Source organism: Narcine bancroftii, chromosome 8 (genome assembly GCF_036971445.1).
Source record: "Narcine bancroftii isolate sNarBan1 chromosome 8, sNarBan1.hap1, whole genome shotgun sequence".
In the NCBI taxonomy this organism is placed as follows: Eukaryota; Metazoa; Chordata; class Chondrichthyes; order Torpediniformes; family Narcinidae; genus Narcine; species Narcine bancroftii.
Window position 1 is genome coordinate 21,859,652 of NC_091476.1, and position 20,407 is coordinate 21,880,058.

At 40.5% G+C, this 20,407-nt stretch overlaps 1 protein-coding gene across 37 annotated transcripts in view; it reads right to left on the minus strand.

The window, feature by feature from the left end:
* Positions 1 to 20,407, minus strand: part of cox11 (cytochrome c oxidase assembly homolog 11 (yeast)) — a 368,290-nt gene that overhangs the window by 247,201 nt on the left and 100,682 nt on the right. The window lies entirely within an intron of this gene.

A 20,407-nucleotide genomic window follows, 5' to 3' on the forward strand; every position in this document is an offset into this window, starting at 1 on the left:
GTTCAGGCAAACATGAGGGGTACAAATAAAGAGCTGATGCTGGAATCTAAAGGAAAAAAGAGAAATGCTGGATGAACTCAGCCAGTTGAGCAGCATCTGTGAGAAGAGAAACCAGATGATACTTCGGGTCAGAACTGGAGAGGGAGAGAGTTGTGGGGGGGAATGAGGTCTAGGACAAAAGCCTATAAGGATGGAGGTTAAGGAGGTAAAGAGCATGGTCCCTGACTTTTAGCAAGGCATTTTAATGAAATGGTGAAACACAAAAGCTGCAGATACTAGGATCTTGAGCACACCAAGAATTGCTGGAGGAACTCGGCAGATCAGACAGCATCCATGGTTAGGAATCTTCAGTTGATATTTTGGGGCTGAATCCTTTGAGAAAGGGGCAGAAGCATGATAATGGGTGATAATGAGAGAACAGTTTTACTCAGCTGAACAATTCAATGATCATTCCAGAGTGTTGAGATGGAAGATGAGACATTCTTTGAGTTTAAGTGCAATACATAAAAGTGCTGGAGCAACTCAGTAGGTTACGTAGCATCTATAGGAAGTAAAGGGTAACCAACGTTTTGGCTCTGAGCCCTTTGTCAAGGTATGAACAAAGAGCCTGCATACTTTTGGCTCATACCTTGATGTAGGGCTCAGGCCCAAATGCTGGATGACCTGCTGAGTTTTTCCAGCACTTTTATGTATTGCACTCAATGGTGTATCTAGGTAAAGTGGCATCCGAGGGCTGCCACTGACATTGGCACCCCATTTAAAAAAAAACGCACAAAAAAATTCACAAAAATGCCCACTGAATTCAATTCTTTGCTGTTTTCTTCGTAAAACCCCAGTATTAGTGGTAAAGTTATGAACATTGTCATAGAATGTGATCAAGCGAGGTTTTATTAATATTCCCCCTAGCCTTACAACTTTCACACCTCATTTTATTTGAATTTATCAGCTTGGAGGGTTTCTATCTGGCCTCTTTTGCCATGGTTCTTTTCAGAAATCAGATAGATAAAATTAATGAAGGTCGAACTTTCTTTGGAAAAGAAAATGTTCTTCATTGGGAGGTTAAAACTGGCAACAGATTGGGTGCCAAGGGGGTACATTTGTGACCATACATGTGAAGATGTTGGTGACAGTGCTGTCCCCCTGAAAGTGGCACCACTGTTCTCTGCCCCACCTGCCAGACCCTAGATATGCCTATGATTACACTACAAAGACAACATCTGCAGACTTTCCATTTAACTTCTAGGCCTCATTACAACGGTAGTAGAGGCTGCAGACAGACTAGGTCAGAATGGGATGGGATTGAGAATTAAAGTTGCAGGCAAGGGGAAACTCAATGTCTCCCATGTGGACAGAATGCAGGTGTCCACAAAGTAGTCGCCTAATCTGTGTCCTGGTGTCTCCAATGTAGAGGGTGAATGTGGAAAGCAATCGGTTGGCTAGATAAAATACATGTGAATTACTGTTTGCTCTTAAACTATATTGGACATGGGAAACAGCTGGGAAAAGAGGTGTAACAAAGTCCTCCTCACCTTGATGACACTGTCGTGGTGTAACCTCACCATTTGACATTCTCCCACTTCTCTTTTTACATGCAAATACAAAAAAGTTTTGCATCATCATTATCATTATAGAAAACTTATTCTCTGTAGTTCCCAAAATCAAGAACACCTTCCAACAGAAACATTCCAAGAATAAATACAGTCAAGTCCCTGTTATCTGGAATTCAAGCTTCCAGCAGCCCTAAGCAACTGGCAAAAAAAAACGAGGCAATAAATAAAAATTAAAATAAATAATATAAATAAATGTCCAAAACTGTTAAAGTAAATGTTCTCTGAAGCACCACACAACACCCCTTGGTGAAAATGGGAGCAAACATTCAGCCAGTGGATCGCCCTGGTCGTGGCCTCCCTGTGCTGATGTACAAGCTATTAAAACTTGAAGTACCCATCAACAGACTTCCGAGCAAGATGTCCTAAATTAGAGAATTTACTAAAAGAGAATTCAATGGGGAACAATGTTATTGATAAACCATGTTGCAAAGAAGTAGCATTCATTTGCTAGGTTCTGGCAAAATGTTGCATAGTTAAATCTTAAGGCCACAGTCTTTAACAAATAAGTTGGACAGATTTACTGTAGAGTGAATGCTTCCACATAGGAGAATTCAAGCCAGGCTCTTCAGTTACCATATAGAATCTAAAAATACATGCATAGATTTATTTTTTTGAAAAATTGTTGGAATAGTAAGATAAGTGGAAAGGCAGGGATTAGACCTCTGCAATGGGTGGGAACGTCAGCACAGACAGAGAAATTAAGTCAATGCCTGATGTCTGACTGTATACTTAGAGCAAACAGCTAATCCTGGCTTATGGGGCAGATGAATAAGCACAGATATCAAATCCAACTTGCCTTTTTGGCTGTCTGCATTTATTAACTTTCTCTATTATCAAGCTCAATAGAAATTAATAGATCAAGTAATGTCATTATCCACCATCATAAATGAGATCTTCAAAGTTGCTGAGGTTTTAAAATGCTTATATGTAGTTTCTTGGTCCTCTATTTCCACCAAGGTTTTATTTACTTTAAATGTTTTAATACTTTCATTAAAATCAGGGAGACGGAATACGCATTTCTTTTTAGATTGCCTGTGCCATTAATGTATATAGTATTTGATTTTGAGGAATCACATTCTCATTAAAATAAATGGACACCTGTAGTGTTTTCATGGCTGAAATTAGAATCTGCCTTATCACCTCAGAAAAAGCAATTAAGACCCAACATCAATCACCATGAATTGTGTAAGTAATCCTTTAAGAATGATTATTTTGTTCTGATTTGCATTTCCTATAAATTTTGTGAAAGAAGTCTTCATTAATAATGCATTCTTAGTTATGTGTTGAATGGGCTCGTGGAGTTAATTGGCCTCATATACAATCCAGCACACACTGCTCTAATTTAGAAACCAAAATTTATGAAGCTCTAATAATGCAAACATTGAATTGAAACGGGCCTTCAGAAGCTTGATAATTAATCATGCGGTATGTTTATTACATATGTTACTTCATTTCATCCAGAGGTGCAGTGCTAATATTTTAGGTGCCGGAGCTTACCAAAAATGGTGACAAGTAGGTGCCGGAGCTGTCCCATGAGGTGCCTGGAGCAATCCCATGAGGTGCCAGAGTGGCACTCCAGTGAGCTCTGGCAAGTGCTGCTCCCCTGATTTAGTTTACATTAGATGAGGCCAATAAATGTCTTGAATGAGCTTTGCATGGAAGATCAAATGTTGGGAAAATGAGGATGGTAAAAGTAAAAGAAAATGGGTTGCAGGCAGGATATTTGTCAGATGTCCTGGACAAGAATAGCTGAAAACTTAAATAGAAGTCGGAATACCAGAGTATACCCTAATTTGGCTATTTTAATGTCTGTTTCAAATGGAGGGGGTTACAGACCTACCATGAAAATCACCTCAGAGTGCGTAGCTGAGAGACCATAAGATATAGGAGCAGAAGTAGGCCATTTTGACAGTTGAGCCCACTCCGCTATTCCATCATGAGCTGATCCATTCTCCCACTCAGCCCCACTCTCCTTCCTTCTCCCCATAACCTTTGATACCCAGATTATTCAGCTACATATCAATCTCTGCCTCAAATACACCCAACAACCTGGCCTTCTCAGCTACCTATGGTAGCAAATTCTAGAGGTTCACTACTCTCTGGCTAAAGAAATTTTTGCACATCCCTGCTTTAAATGGGTACCCTTCAATACTGAAGTTGTGCCCTCATGTTCTCGACTCCTCTACCATAGTAAACAACTTTGCCACATCTATATCCAAGCCTTTCAACATTTGAAATGCTTCTTTGAAGTCCCCCTCTCATTCTTCTGAACTCCAAAGAATACAGTGCAAGTGCCATCAAACATTCCTCATATGCTAATCCTTCATTCCAGGATTCATTCTTGTAAATATTTTCTGAACTCTCTCCATTGCCAGAATATCCCTTCTTCAATAAGGAGCCCAAAACTGTACCCTGTACTCTGTGAAGTCTCACCAGTGACTTATAAAGCCCCAACATCACATCCCTGCTCTTGTATCCTATTCTTTTAAATACAAATGCCAACATTGCTTTGACCTTCTTCACCAATGACTCGATGTGGATGTTAACTTTTAGTGTGTCCTGGACAAGGACTTCCAAGGCACTTTGCCCCTCCGATATTTGAAGTTTTCCCTATCCAAGAAATAGTCTTCCCAATTATTCCTTCTACCAAAGGGCATGACCATACATTTTCCAACATTGTTCTTCATTTGCCACTTGGCCCATTCTCTTAATCTATCTATGTTTCTCTGCAGCCTCTCCATTTGTTCCTAACTACCTGCCCTTCCATCTATCTTTGTATCTGCAAACTTAGCTTCAAAGTCATTTATTCCACAATCTAAGTCATTAACATACAACATAAAAAGTGGCCCTAACAATAACCAATCAGAATAGGATCCTTTTATTCCCACTCCCTGTTTCTTGCTGATCAGTCAATGCTCTACCGATGCTACTATCTTTCCTGTAATTCCATGGGCTCTCATTTGGTGAAGCAACTTTTTGAAAATCCAAATTTCCTTTGTCTAGCCTGCTTGTGCTGTCCTCAAGGAATTGCAGTAGGTTTGTCAGGTAAGATTCTCCCTTACAGAAACTATGCTGACTTTGGCCTTATCCTTGACAATCAACTCTAACAACTTCACAAACACCAATGTCTCCCTCCATTTTTAAATAGCAGAGTGACCTTTGCAATTTTCCAGTTCTCTGGAACCATGCTTGAATCTATTGATTCTTGGAAAATCATTACTAGTGTGTCTATCTCTTTCATTACCTCTTTCTGAATCCGAGGGTGCATTCCATCTGGTCCAAGAGACGTATCTACCTTTAGAACTTTCAGCTTCCTAAGCACCTTCTCTTTCATGATTGTTATTGCACTCACTTCCCTTCCCTGATACCCTTGAAAATCCGGTATAGTGCAAATTTATTCCACAGTGAACAATGATGCAAGATACTCATTCACTACCTTTGCCATATCCTTGTCTCCCATTATAATTTCTCCAGCATAATTTTCTATCAATCCTATATCTACTCTTGCCTCTTTTCTAATCTTAATATACTTAAAAAAAACTTTTAGTATCCTTTTCGATATTACAGTATTTGCTGGCCACCTTTCAAATTGATCTTTTCTTCCTAATGGCCTACTGTATGTTTTTAAAAGTACTCTATCTTCCCACCAATGTTTGCTTTCTTGCATGCCCTTTCTTTGGCTTTAATTTGGGTTTGACTTATCAGCCACAGTTGTATCATTATTTCTTTTTTATGGAATCTACCTGTCCTGCACTTTCCTTATTTCTCCTAGAAATTCCAGCCATTACTTCTCTGCCATCCTCCCTGCTGGTGTGTCTTTCCAATCAACTTTGGCCAGTTCCTCTCTCATACTTCTTAGTCTCCTTTGTTCCACTGGTATAGTGAGTGACACCTCTGATTTTAGTTTCTCCCTCTCACAGTGCAGGGCAAATTCTATCATATTAAGATCACTGTCTCCTAAGGATTCCCTTACTTTCAGGTCTTTTTATCAACTCTGGTTCATTACACGATACCGAATCCTGAATTGTTTTTTTCCCTTGGCCAACTCAGCCACAAATGATCTCTCCTAAGTTCCAGTCCCAATCTAATTTTTCCATTCATTTGAATATTAAAATCCCCCATAACTACCAAACATTGCCCTTCTGACACACTTTTTCTATTTGATGTTGTAATTTGTAATCTACATCCTGACTATTGTTTGGAGATCTGTATATAATTGCAAAATGTGTTTTTACCCTTGCCATTTCTTAACTCAACACAATTATTCTACATCTTCTGATCCTATGTCACCTATCTAAAGATTTAATATTATTCTTTACCAACAGATCCAACCATCCCCTCTGCTTATCTGCCTATCCTTGGACATTCAGCTCCCAATGACATCCATCCTTTAGCCATGACTCCATGATGGCCACAACATCACACCTATCAATTTGTACCTGTACTACAAGGTCATCTATTTTTTTTTCTTATATGGTATACATTTAAATACAAAACTCATAGCCCTGTAATTGTCACTTTTTTTGACTCTGAGTCTCTGGTGCATTGCCACTCATCCCACTGACTCTCAACTTGTGTACCAAACACCTCTTCCTCAGTATCTTCACTTTGGTTCCCCTCCCCCTCTCCCTCCCCCTCCCAATCTAATTTAAACCCTCATCAACAGCGTTAGCAAATCTCCATGCCGGGATATGGCTCCCCTCCAGTTCAGGTGCAACACGTCCCACTTGCCCAGGTCACTCCTTCCGCAAAAAAAGGTTCCAATGATCCACGAACGTGAAATCCTGCCCCTGATTCACTCATTTGTCTGTACTATCTTCTATTTCTGACCTTCGTGGCACCAGGATTAATCCAGTGATTACCATCTTGAAGGTCTTGCTTTTCAGCCTCTTTCCAAACTCCCTAAATTTGCTTTTCAGGCCCTCTACCCCATTCCAGCCTATCCCATTGGTACCAATATGTACCACAACCTCTGGGTGCTTACTCTCCCCCTTAAAATTTTCTGCAAATGCTCAGAGACATCTCGGACCCGAGCAGGCAACACTATCCTGGAGCCTCTTTTCTAGCCACAGAATCCCCTATCTGTTCCCCTAATTATCAAGTCCCCTATTACTATCACTGCCTGAACTCACCCATCCCTTCCGTAGCTCAGAGGTGACCACAGTTCTATTGGTCCTGCAGCCATCCAAATAGGTCATCCCTTCAGCAGTACCAAAAGAAGTATGCTTGTTGCTGAGGGGAATGGCCACAGAAGTACTCTGCCCTTTCCCTCTCCTAACAGTCACCTAACACCTGCCTCTTGGGTGTGACTGTCTCCTTATAGCTGCTGTCTATCACCCCCTCACCTCCCAAATGATCAGGAATTGATCCAGCTCCAGTTCATAACATGGTCTGCAAGGAAATGCAGGTGGATGCACCTCTTGTAGGTGTAGTCATCAGGGAAACTTATGCGGTTCTAGATTTCCCACATCCTGCAAATGGAGCACTTCTCTGCCCTGGCTTCCTTCTCCACTACCTATTCTGGATTACTATGAAAATATCTTACCTGACCTTACCTGTAGCACATTCTCAGTTCTTCTTGCCAAATTCCTAACTCTCCACTCCCTCACTGGGCCCCTCCCACACTGGCCATTTCATTTGAGCTTCTCTTCTCTTTAATTAGTACTGACTCCATTTGTAATAGAAACTGCTACCAATTGACCCTCCTCTCCCCTTTAAAGTTGCCCTGAAACAAAGTACTATATTTTCACTCATATAATGTGCACACACATATAACAAGCAGAAAATCATAAAATGAGTAAAAAATTTTTTGTATAGCATGCACATGCATATACCGGACTGGTGTAATATTCTACATTTTGATTTACAAGAGCAATTCACATTAATTTGAGACATGAGACAAAGCACATTCCATAGTCACATTATCTGCCACAGTTAATCTCCAGCAATGAATGCCCAATCCCTCAGAGGTGTCAATTGTCCATTATATAGATGATATCCTGCTGCAACACATTGACAATCTTTGGAGAGAAATCAATTAAATAGATCAATGACAGGTTTCAGAGATAAGCAGGATTTTAATTGTCATTATTTTAAAAAGTTTTTCTTTAAAGCCTATTTTGTTAAAAATAGTGTGGAATTTTGAGTAATTTACAGTTTGATTTGATGTACTGAGGATGATCAAACTGAGGCCATAGGGCAGAATTATCCTAATGTCTAAAATCAGGTGATTGGTCTGGGCAATTAACACTGATCAGGTGCAATGCCCTTGGCAGAATATCCCGTTTCTCAGAATATCATGGCACCAGGCCAAGAGGATATTCCCAAAAGCAAAATTTCCCATGCCTGCTATAAATTGCGCGCGTTCTTTGAACATTTTAAAATATTTTTGTATAGCGTGCACACACGTATTAAGCCTGGGGGGCGGGGGTACCTGATTTGTAAAAAAGCACATATAATGTGTGCGTTATATGCATAAAAATATGGTACAACTCCTGAACTCACCAGCTGCTGAGTCCTGGCTCTGTTCTACTCTGTTTCACTTTTAAACTCCCCTGCAACAAAGTACAGCTACCGGGATTCAGTAGTTAATGCTATCTTTCTGATAAAACTCACCAGAAACATATAAATGAGTGGTCTTGACACCCACATTTTTGTCTTAATGGTAACTTAGATCGGGCCATTTTCCACTCCTGATAAATTTGACGCCACAGTCTAAACCTTACCAATACCTAGCCAATGCACAAATTCCTGCCAATAATTTTCCTGCAGCCAGTAACAGATGTTCTGCATGGAATCCATGCAAAATCTGTCCTCGCAGAGTATTATAGGAAATCATGATATGTGGATAATACAAATTTTCTGTTGTAGGGTGGTTAACACTCTGCATTTGAACATATGCAAACTGGACCAGCCTCAAAGACAGCAAGCACAGGCTTAAATCGGAAGACTGCCTCCTGTGCAACTGTTTCAGCTGTGACTAGGAAACTATCGTCTACAAATTATAACAGGAAAATCGTGTTTTCACTGTACACATCCCTAATGTATACATCAGAATCATCGTCTGGTAGATGAGTTACAGCATTGGTTTCAGCGATCTATTGCCAGTCCCCCTTACTCAACTGTTGCCTGATGACATCGATCACAGATTTCTTTCTTCTTTGGCTTGGCTTCGCGGACGAAGATTTATGGAGGGGGTAAATGTCCACGTCAGCTGCAGGCTCGTTTGAGGCTGACAAGTCCGATGCGGGACAGGCAGACACGGTTGCAGCGGTTGCAGGGGAAAATTGGTTGGTTGGGGTTGGGTGTTGGGTTTTTCCTCCTTTGCCTTTTGTCAGTGAGGTGGGCTCTGCGGTCTTCTTCAAAGGAGGCTGCTGCCCGCCAAACTGTGAGGCGCCAAGATGCACGGTTTGAGGCGATATCAGCCCACTGGCGGTGGTCAATGTGGCAGGCACCAAGAGATTTCTTTAGGCAGTCCTTGTACCTTTTCTTTGGTGCACCTCTGTCACGGTGGCCAGTGGAGAGCTCGCCATATAACACGATCTTGGGAAGGCGATGGTCCTCCATTCTGGAGACGTGACCCACCCAGCGCAGCTGGATCTTCAGCAGCGTGGACTCGATGCTGTCGACCTCTGCCATCTCGAGTACTTCGACGTTAGGGATGAAAGCGCTCCAATGAATGTTGAGGATGGAGCGGAGACAACGCTGGTGAAAGCGTTCTAGGAGCCGTAGGTGATGCCGGTAGAGGACCCATGATTCGGAGCCGAACAGGAGTGTGGGTATGACAACGGCTCTGTATACGCTTATCTTTGTGAGGTTTTTCAGTTGGTTGTTTTTCCAGACTCTTTTGTGTAGTCTTCCAAAGGCGCTATTTGCCTTGGCGAGTCTGTTGTCTATCTCGTTGTCGATCCTTGCATCTGATGAAATGGTGCAGCAGCTGTTAAATAGATAATTCTAGTCACTGACCATTTACTTCAATATCTCAAGTTGGTCTTGAGACTGTGCTCTGTACCACAGGTAGTGACTGAATTTCTTGCCATGGATATTCTTTCTCATAAAGAAACAATCAGCCTCTAGGTCAATCTGTGATACAACACCACCTTTAAAAGTTTGTTTCTTCAAAATAATTGCCAATCATGCTTTAGTTGCTGTACAAATTACATGCTGCATTTTCTACAGGAGTGTCTATATTGTGCTGTATTTTTTTGTGTTCACTGATTTTGGATTTCTGATGGTCTGTGCTTTTCTACCACAAATTGCATTTTGACTTAAAAGAACGAGTGCATGGAGAATGCCTGCTTTTACATTGGTAACACAGATTCATACCAGTGAAATCCATGTGTTGCTGTCTGTTTCTGCAAGAGTTCTCACAGCTTCTTTCACTGTCACATTTATTCCTGGCAACAGATAGAATTCTTTGGCAGTTTTCAATTGAAGGTGCAGTTTCACAAGCCAGAATGAGGTGAGGCTGTTCATGCATCACAGATTAGATTTGATCCAGTCATCATTCAAGCCACAGACAAATCTATTCCACTGAACATGGTCCAAAAACTCTCCATTGCCTCTAGGGGTCTTTCAGCACCAATAAACACTGATTGCTTCACCTGTTTTCAAATTCCACGTGCCAAATTTAAAGCTCTTCTCTCTCGCAAATGACTAGATTAAAGTACTGTTCCAAATTCTGTATCACCTCTGCGAAAGAACCATCTATGGCTTTCTGAAAGGCCACGAGAAACTAGATTAAAAAGGCATGCTGTAGCATCTGCTGCAACAGCGCCACTAAATCAATGCACCAGACACAGTAGTTAGTTAGCAATGATGTTTATTCAAACTTGCCTCTCTTTTTAAGTCACCTCTGGCCCAGACACCCAGGACTGGACGTGATGTCACCACATCCTGGCGATGCACACGAAGAGCGCTGGGCTTTAAGTGGACATGACGCGAGCCCCGCGTCATCTTATGGGTAAGTCTCTAACCACCATGTGCACTGCGATTCGGCCCACAGCATTGCACGGCCGTTCAACCAGCTGCATCGGTGGTGATCAAGTCTGCAGCGTTTCACAACCGTTCAGCCATTTGCGCAAGCGGCGATTAGGCCCACAGCGTTTCGTGGTCACTCAGACTGCTTCAATACAGCATTTTTTCAGTGTCAATTTGTGCGAATAAAAAAATGCTTCCTTTCACTCTCTCACTGCAGCCCTCTGAGTCTGGATATTGAACATAGTCTTCTACCTCAGGAATATTATTAGCCAGAAAGAACATTTCTGACCATTCCACTCTCAGACTGTCTTTGCAACCTATTTGCATTTAAATCACTGCCTTATTCTTTTCCACATTGAACAAGTCTTCTAAACTACAAATGCTGGAATTCGTATATTTTAAAAACATATTGGAAACAACATTTGGAAAAACAGTTAATATTTCAGGTTGAAGACCCTCTATAAGAATCAGGAAGTAGCAAAAGCAAATTATAAAATCAAGCTGCAGAGAGGGTGGGAGTAATGGATAGGACAAAGATAATATATGATAGGGTCATGCTGGAGTAATACTAGCGATACGTTGATCACTGGTTTAATGGGGGCTGTTAGTGAGGGAGAACATGTTCCTACGTTCATAAAAGCATGAAAAGTTAGAGAAAGAGAACACAAAGAAAAAAGAGTGTGACTTGTGAAATGCAGGGCTACAGGACATGCTGTGCTAATGCAGAACTAATATCAAAAGGTGACTGATGAGGCCTGTCTTATTTGCCTTTTTAAGGCAATTTCCTTTCCCTATATTATTTCTTCTCTATTCTTGTTTTGCCTTACAAGAACTGGAGCAAACTTGCCAATTCACCTGGGCCACACTTGCTCCAATTCTGCCTTCTTGCTGCAGAGCTTGTGGGGGGTCTCTTGATGAGTGCCTGTGAACAATGCCCTGCTGAATCCCCCGCTATCCACTTCCAGGGGTTTGGTGGGGGTGGGGTTGTTACCAACTGCAGAAGCTATATATGCAAAGTGGTTATAAGAGCCAGTCAGAGGCCAGAAATTCTGTGGCGATCAACTCATCTCCTAACTCCTGAAACCTGTCCACCATTTACAAGTGAAACATGAATGTCTGCAGATGCTGTGATTGTAGTAAAAACTCACAGAAATGCTGCTTGTCTTGTAGTGTCCATAGGAGGTAAAGATATATTACCAACGTTTCCTGCCTGAGTCCTTCTTCAAGGAATTAGCAAAAAACAGGAAGGCATCAGAATACAGATAGACCCTGTCTTACTATGTTCTGACATAATATTTTGAAGATACGATGCTCAGAATCCATTTTGAGTAAAGGTAAGTTGATGGACCTAACGCTGTTTATAAAAAAAAGGTGATTTGGAATGCATATGCAGATTGCGGTTGCTGGGGAGGGAGAGAGAGTGACAGCCAGCAATCTGCACATGCGTTCCAAATCACAACATAGGTTGCAAGGTGAAGCCGCTGCCCCATGTTACCCGGCACAACCTTGGGCTCCTGGCAGGAGCAGGAACGTTGACCTCCCGGGCCAGCAGAAGCGGGGAAGTCGGCCTCCCACCAGCAGCAGAAGGGACAGGACAGGAAAGGACAGAATACTACCAATACAGGTAGACCCTTATGATAATTTCACCTTATGATGCAAGTCCCAGAATGGCAAGGTTGGCTGGGGGGAGGAGTCCAAGCCAACAAAAGGTATAAATTGGATATGATAAGAGGAGAGGTAAGAATTGATTTTGGCTCTATGATAGGAGATAGGGGGAAAAGGGAAGAGAGAGAGAGAGAGAGAGAGAGAGACACACACACACACACACACACACACACACACACACACACACAGAAAGCAATGTGAAAAATGTGACAGTGGAAGAAGAAATGGGGGATGGGTTTAATGGAATCTGGAGAAGTTGATGTTATTGCCATCTAGTTGAAGGGTGTGCAGACAAAGATGAGGTGTTGTTCCTCCAATTTGCAGGAGATCTCAGTCTGGCAGTGAATGAGACTATGCGCAGACATATTAGCAAGGGAATAGGATGTGTAAATGAAATGGGTGGCCACTGGAAGATCTCCATAATTACAGTGGACAGACACGAAGGGTTCAACAAAGCCATATCCTGATAAGCGATACTCCCGTCTCTCCAATGTAGAGGAGGCAACAACGGGAGCACTGGATGCAGTAGATGACCCCTGCTGATTTACTGTTAGAACCCTGAATGGTGGTGAGGGAGGACGCCCCATTTAAAAGGCTCAAATCAAGAGTTGTTTTGACAGAATTAAAATGGTCTTAGGTGTTTTCGAACAATTTTTTATCACCAGCCTTGCCACTAAAACTGTATTGATATGCACCACTCAAAATTGTTTTGCTTTGCAATATCTGAAGTTCACACCAGAAGGTCATCAACACTTGTGTTGGGGTATGAATTATTCTTTCACATCTGGCATCATTTAGACCATTTGTTTTCAAAATGGGGGCTGTAATCATGTGATGTTGAAAAGAAAGTTAGTATCCATACTTTTTAAAATAAATGCTAGTCCACAGATCTGAGAACATGAGGGAATCACTGCTAAAAAACTGAAAAAAATATTAAGATCACTATTCTACACAATGTATCCACCACTAAATCCAAAAACAATGCTGGAGGAACTCAATGGGTTGAGCAACACCTTTGTTGAAAAAGAAATAGTTGCAGTTTCAGGTCCAAAATGCCATTAATGATTTAAGAGGGAAGTAATAAAATCTATCGACACCGTGATTGCAAGATCCCCTTATTCCTACTTGGAAATAGTTTATTTTGCTTTCCATCAAAGTGCAGGGCATAAAAGCAACTTGTTCTCCTGGCTATTATCCATTTCTGCCTCAATATCATGGCCCAAAGCATTGCAAGCAATTATTAATTCATGATTGGTGTAGTAATGGACAAAAAGAAAATCTTTACTACCAATCTGTATTTTACACATATTGTAAGCATATTGTTACTTTTACCCTCAGGTCCTTCTCAGTAAATGGACAAATGTCAAATCTTAATATTCTACCAATCTCTTAAATAACCTCTGTTCAGATACTCTCTTAGGTTTCAGCTTTTAAGGTATTTAACTATATTTATCCACTCTTAAACCAAGATAAACCACTTCACATAGTATAAAAGCACAACTGTTTTGCTTTAATTTCATTTTATTCTTGTATAATTGTTACAGCACCTCAGTTACAATTTAATGACGTTCTTCTTCAGTGCACATGATAATCGGAACATCATTAATGTTTGCATCACTATTCTGAATGATTATCATTGGAAAACAACCTATTTCAAAAGTAATTATAGGCATACTGATTAACTTAGAATAGGTGCTTTCATAAGTCAATCCACTAAGTTCATTCCTTCAGTCTGTCATGAAACTCATTAAAATTGAAAAATAATAAAGGGTTACAAATTTACACCTACAAAGGCTTGATGTTTTCCTTTAAATTCTTTATCGACTCTGCAAAGACACAAATGTTTCTTTTCAAGGTATGAGTGTAATGGAAGATTTAAACCATGTTTTTTACTTTTGCAACCTTTGCTTCTGCAAGGCTGAGAACCTGCTTGTTTTTTAGAATCAGCAGACATAAGCTAAATTCCACCGAGGGGCCAGAGATGCAGTTATCTGAAGAAAGGACATCTGCGTATCAAGAACATTTAATCTTCCTGCTTGTTTTGGTCACAGACTGTCAGAGGCCTAGCCTTGATGCAAAATAAACCATTGTATTCAAGGTGATAAGCTGAAAATTATGTTATTCGATAGAAGCCTAGCATGCTAGCTTGCTTGCTTATCTTTCTTGCTGCGCTGGGAATAGGTGCTTGGGTAAGCAGTTTTTGGGTAATATAAGCCATGGTCCCGCTGCTGAAGTTAGAGACTCTCTGAGAGGTGGCAACATCTCTCAGCAAGAAGAAGAACTTCTAGAGTCCAGCCAACGTCCCGGTCAGGATAAGGTTCTGCATCTCTGTTTTAAGTTCAGTGGATCACTTGCTACTTCTTTTGAATTGTTTGTTGGGCAATTCAACATTTAATGGACAGCTTTCTAATTTGAAAGTTCCATTGGCTTTAAATACACATTCAATATATGTAGAAAAGGATTCTAAACCATATTGAAACTTTCTAAGTTTCCAATATGAAGATACAGTCACCATTTCCTTCTTCAGATTTCATTGACAACGAGATTGATGCTTGGACTTAAACATACAAATTTTCCTCATCATTCAGTCTACGGAACTCCCAGCACCATCTTATTGAATAAACGCCAACATTATATAACTATTGAGCACCTTGAAACTTGTTTCGCTGTCATGGTCTGGGGCTGCCTTGCATGTTCGTGACGATATATGCTATGTATAGGGTTATAGGTATATAATGGTTGCTGGCATCACACCAACTTACAGTACCTTTGTCACAAGCTTGAATGACTTCTCTTGTGCTACTGGGAAAATGACTGTTGCTATTGCAAGATTAAAAAATTACCACTGCTTCACTTAAAATGGTGGGATTATATTTCATAATGCTAGGTTTTGAAATAAATGTTTTCTCTTCCATAAAACCTTTTGCATCACCAATTTGCAACATCCTCATTTTCTGTTCATGACGATGAGCTGATTGTCACATATATTGCAAAATGTACATATGCACAGTATTTCTCACCTGCTTCACCAAACGGGTTGTTCATGAAAGAAAAAAATTAGATTAGATTAAAAAGAGATAATAAAGGAAAGATAATACATGCTCACAGTTACCATAGTGCAAGAAAAACGTGGCCTTATAATAGCATGGCTGTCCTTTTGGTGGTGTCAGAGCAGTCCATTAGTGTAACAAAGGAAGGTTCATAAGTTGTTGGCAAGATTCTGTTCTTGAATGTAGAGATGCTGGTCTTCAATACCTTCTTCCTGTAGGTAGCAGCGAGAAGAGGTTGTGGCCAGGGTGATGGGGGTCCTTTATGATCTTAACTGCCTTCTTGAGGCACTGTCTCACAGAGATATCTTCAATAGATGGAACTTCAGATTCGGTGATGTACCTGGCTATGTTTGCTACCTTGTACAGCCTCTTCAGTCCTGGGAACTCGAATTACCAAACCAGGCTGTGATGCAACCTGTCAGTATACCTTCCAAGGTGCTCTTGTAGAAATTCAATAAACAATTCATGGCATACCAAGTGTCTTTAGACTCCTTAGAAAGTAGAGACGTTGGTATGCCTTCTGTATAGTTGCTTTGATGTGCTGGTTCCAGGAGAGGTCTTCTAATACATGGACTCCCAGGGACTTGAGGTTATTCACCGTCTCCCCCTCCAACCCATCAAAGCAGTCAGGTTTGTAGACCCTCGGGCTTCCCTTCTCAAAATCAACAATAAGATCCTTGGTTTTGGTGATGTTCAGAGCAATAGTGTTACTCTGGCAACTCCCAGATTCTCAATTTTCATCCTGTATTCCGACTTATCATTTCCAGTTATTTGCCCAGCAATGGTGATGTCATTGGCAAATTTATAGATTGTATGGGAAGAAGTAAATGCACTGAAAATTAATAATGATTTATTAAGAAGGGAAACCACGTAACACTAGGAACTAGGAACATCTTATTTCTACAACCTCCTCCACTGACTGATTGTTCCATTTACAGTTGTTTAAAGAGGATATGGCCTTCATATCCAATAAGCGCATAGTTTGTCTCGAGATGGAAATGCTTTGGTATAAGCTGTGCAAAAGAAATAATGATCATAACATTCTCAGCCTCCATGAATAACATCTTTTATTGAAAATGATCTGATTACAGGTCAAACCGTTAAGAGATTCAATGCAAATCAATTACAGCTCAAAAATTGTTTCGATGAATTCTGTGAAAATCATTCATCTCTCATTAAATAGATTGATTTCCTATCAGTTAAATGGTAGCTTATATTACTGGTACTTTGCTGTTTCTAAAGATGAAAGATTGACTAAATTGGTTGATGATCATCCAAACAATATCTTTGCATCTCATCTCAGATGATCATTTTCTTTTGATTGGGTTTTTCTGCTTGCCATCTTGTCGACATAGGTGTAAGCAGCATGCCTTTCAATATCATTGACCATAGTCCTGTCAGGGATTAGATCTTTGACTGAAATTGACAAGCAGAAAATTCTGTGCAGTTGATGATTTAGAGAAAAGTGAGTCAAAGTTTACTGGATCAGAAGAATCTGACTGATTGATTGCCCAGCTATTTTTGAAACTCCTGAGGCAACATCCTGACAATAAAAAAGGAGCAATCTTCTCAAAGATGTGAGTCAGCATGAATTAATAAAAATGGTCTCATTTTCTACAAATTCCCACAGCTATAAAACAGAATAGGGATAGGACAGACAAAAATAGTAAAAGGCAAATTTGACCTGAAGTTCTACAGCATCTCTTCTGACATTTCTACTTTATATTTTAAAACATAATTGGGAGATTGATTTGCACCCATTGTTTCCAAAACGAGTAAAACAAGAACAAGTTAATTGACATAATTACCAAAGACATTCAGCACTAACTGATGGATTACTTGGCGCGATTTTCTTAGTGCCTATCGCCAGATTTCTTAAAGAGGCACATGACTCATCATTTCCAGTTATTTGATCAACAATGGTGGTGTCATCAACAAATTTATGGATAAATTTAGAGCCAAACTTGACTATACAGCCATAGATTTATAAGGAATAGAGCAGGCAACAAAACATGCAGCCTTAGGTGTACCGGTGTGGAGGGTCAGCATAGAGAAGGTGATGTTGATTCGCATTGATGGGGGACAAGGAATCCCAGATACTTTAGTTTGGTCATAAATTTTACTGGTATGATTGTATTTAACAATGAGCTGTAAGTGCTCCTGTTGTCCAAGTGATCTAAAGCAGAATAGAGCTAGAGGGCAAGCAAGATGACATCTGTTGTTGACCTGCTGTGACAATAGACAAATTGAAATGGTTCCCAATACTATCTGAGATGGGAATGCTTTGTCCATATCCAAACCTTCAAAGTACTTCTTCCTCACTGCCATCAGATTCCTGAATAATTAATGAAACAAACACTTTTAATCTAATTTTTTTAAATTTATTGTTGTAAAAGTGGTTTATATGCATTAAAATTCTGCTGCAAAACGCCAAATTTCGTGACTTGTTCATGAGAATAAATTCTCATTCTGATTTTGATTCTGAAGATTTATTGTCAGAGTGCAGCGGCTCACTGAGGCTTAAACGAACTGGCTTGGGAGGTTCCGAGTGCCGTCGTGACGTCACAATGCGATGATGTCCTTTGGAACATGCAGGGTTTTAAAAAGCTGTGGGTGGCTATTTGAGTAAATGACATTTACTGAACTTTGACTCGACTATGTCTGATCATTTTCTCATTCTTCATTTCACACTGTGACACAGTTGCTACAAGAGTACATACATGACACCACATACAACCCTGAGATTCTTTTTCCTGTGGGTGAGGCAGAATTACCACTTGTTGGTAGTGAAAAAAAAACTGAACTCAACATACAAATGTAAACAAATAAAGAAATGTAAATAAATGTGCAATACAAAGAGAAAAATAAATCAATGAAGTGCAAGAGTCCTTAAATGAGTCTCTGATTGAGTTTGTTGTTGAGGAGTCTGATAGTGGAGGGGAGCAGCTGATCCTGAACCTGGTGGTTCGAGTCTTGTGGCACCTCTACCTCTTTCCTGATGGCAGCAGAGAGATCAGAGTGTGTGCTGGGTGGTGTGAATCCTTGATGATTGCTGCTGCTCTCCGAGGGAAGTGTTCTTGTAGAGGTTCTTGATGGTGGGGAGGGTTTTGACTGTAATGACCTGGTTTGTGTTCACTATGTTTTGCAGGGTTCTACACTCAGGGTATTGGTGTCCCCATACCAGACCATGATGCAGAAGGTCAGTACACTTTCCAGCACACATCTGAAAAAATTTGCCAGTGTTTCTGATGTCATACCAAACTTCCATAAACTCCTGAAGAAGTAGAGGCGCTGACGTGCTTTCTTCATGATGCCATTAATGTGTTGGGTCCAGGAAAGATCCTCCAAGATAGTGACTCCCAATAACCTAAATTTGCTCACCCTCTGCACCTCTGATCCACCAGTAATCACTGGATCATATACCTATAGTTTTTCCTTCCTGAAGTCAATAATCAGCTCTTGGTTTTGGTGACATTGAGTGCAAGGTTGTTGTTGGTGCACAATTCAGCCAACTTTTCAATCTGTCTCATGCATGCTGACTCACCATCCCTTTTTATACAACCGACTACCATGATATCATCATCAGTTGTCGTACCGAGATAGACAGTCATAGATGTATAGCAAGTAGAGCAAGGAGCCAAGAACACAGCCCTGTGGTGGTCCAGTACTGATGGAAATGTTCTTACCAATCCTCACTGTCTGTGATCTGCAGGCGAGGAAATCCAAGATGCAATTACACAGAGGGGTGTTGAGTCCCAAGTCTTTGAATTTGCTGATCAGTTTTGAAGGATTAATGGTGTTGAATGCCGAACAGTGGTCGATAAAGAGTATCCTGATGTATTCATTTTTGCTGTCCAAGTGTTCCAAGGCTTTGTGTAGAGTATGTGAAATGGTATCCACCATAGACCTGTTGCTACAGCAGATGAATTGGAATGCCATTCTGACAGAAGCTGATATGTTTCAACACCAGATTTTCAAAACACTTCATCATTGTTAATGTGAGTGCCATTGGTTGATAGTCATGTTGGCCACTGGTACGATTAACACCTTTTTGTAACAGGTGGGTACCATGCCTTTCTGGAGTGAGACATTGAAGAAATCTGTAAATATATTGGCAAGTGGGTCAGCACAGGCTTATAAAACTCAGCCGGTACTCCATCCACACCAGATGCTTTCCTCCAATTCACTCTCCTGAAGGCAGCAGAAACATCATCCCCAGATGACGTCAGGTTAGATCAATTTGGAATGAAAGGGTCATATCAATAACAATATCCATGATATTTCAAGATTGTCGTACAATCCAATTATTTACTGAAGTGCTTCAGTGAACGAAACTCCAAGTCTACACATTGCTTCCGGGAAAAATAGTGGTGGCGGAGTCAATTGTATTATTTAAGAAAAGGTTGGACAGGTATATGGATGAGAAGAAGATGGAGGGTTATGGGCATTGTGCAGGGAGGTGGGACTAGAGAGGGATGTTTAGTTCGGTGCGGACTAGAAGGGCCTAATGGCCTGTTTCCGTGCTGTAAATTGTTATGTTACGTTATATTCAGGCCAATATGTGATTCCAAACCAACCACTGGTTGAATTCTAAACTGCCTTCTGAAATGGTTCACAAACCATTCAACCTAAGATCAAAAAGGACTGACGAGCAAATATCTGGTTTTCAGGCAATGCCCATAGCTTATGAACAAACAACCGAACAAAATTATTTGCAAATGAGCAACAGACATTTCTGCATAGAACTAGGCACAGCTCAAGACCAAACATTTTTCAAAAGGCTTTGAGATATGTTGTAAATATATCTGATGCATCAGAGGATGTTTTCTCAGGACTTATTTTCTATTTTGTATTTATGAATATAAAATTATTTTTTTAGCTACAATGCTTGCTACTAAATGTTAGTATTCTTTTAGATTTTATGATGAAGATTGTATTTTGTTAAATCACTTATTTCGAGGCAAATTACTCTCCAAAAGTTGCACGTGTAGTTGCTGGAAATATTTGCCTCAGTCCCTTCTAACCCATTGCTTTCCTATTAGTGAAACAGAAACCAACTTCTGTTAGGTCATACAACAGTCTCTGACTTGTGGAATATAAAGG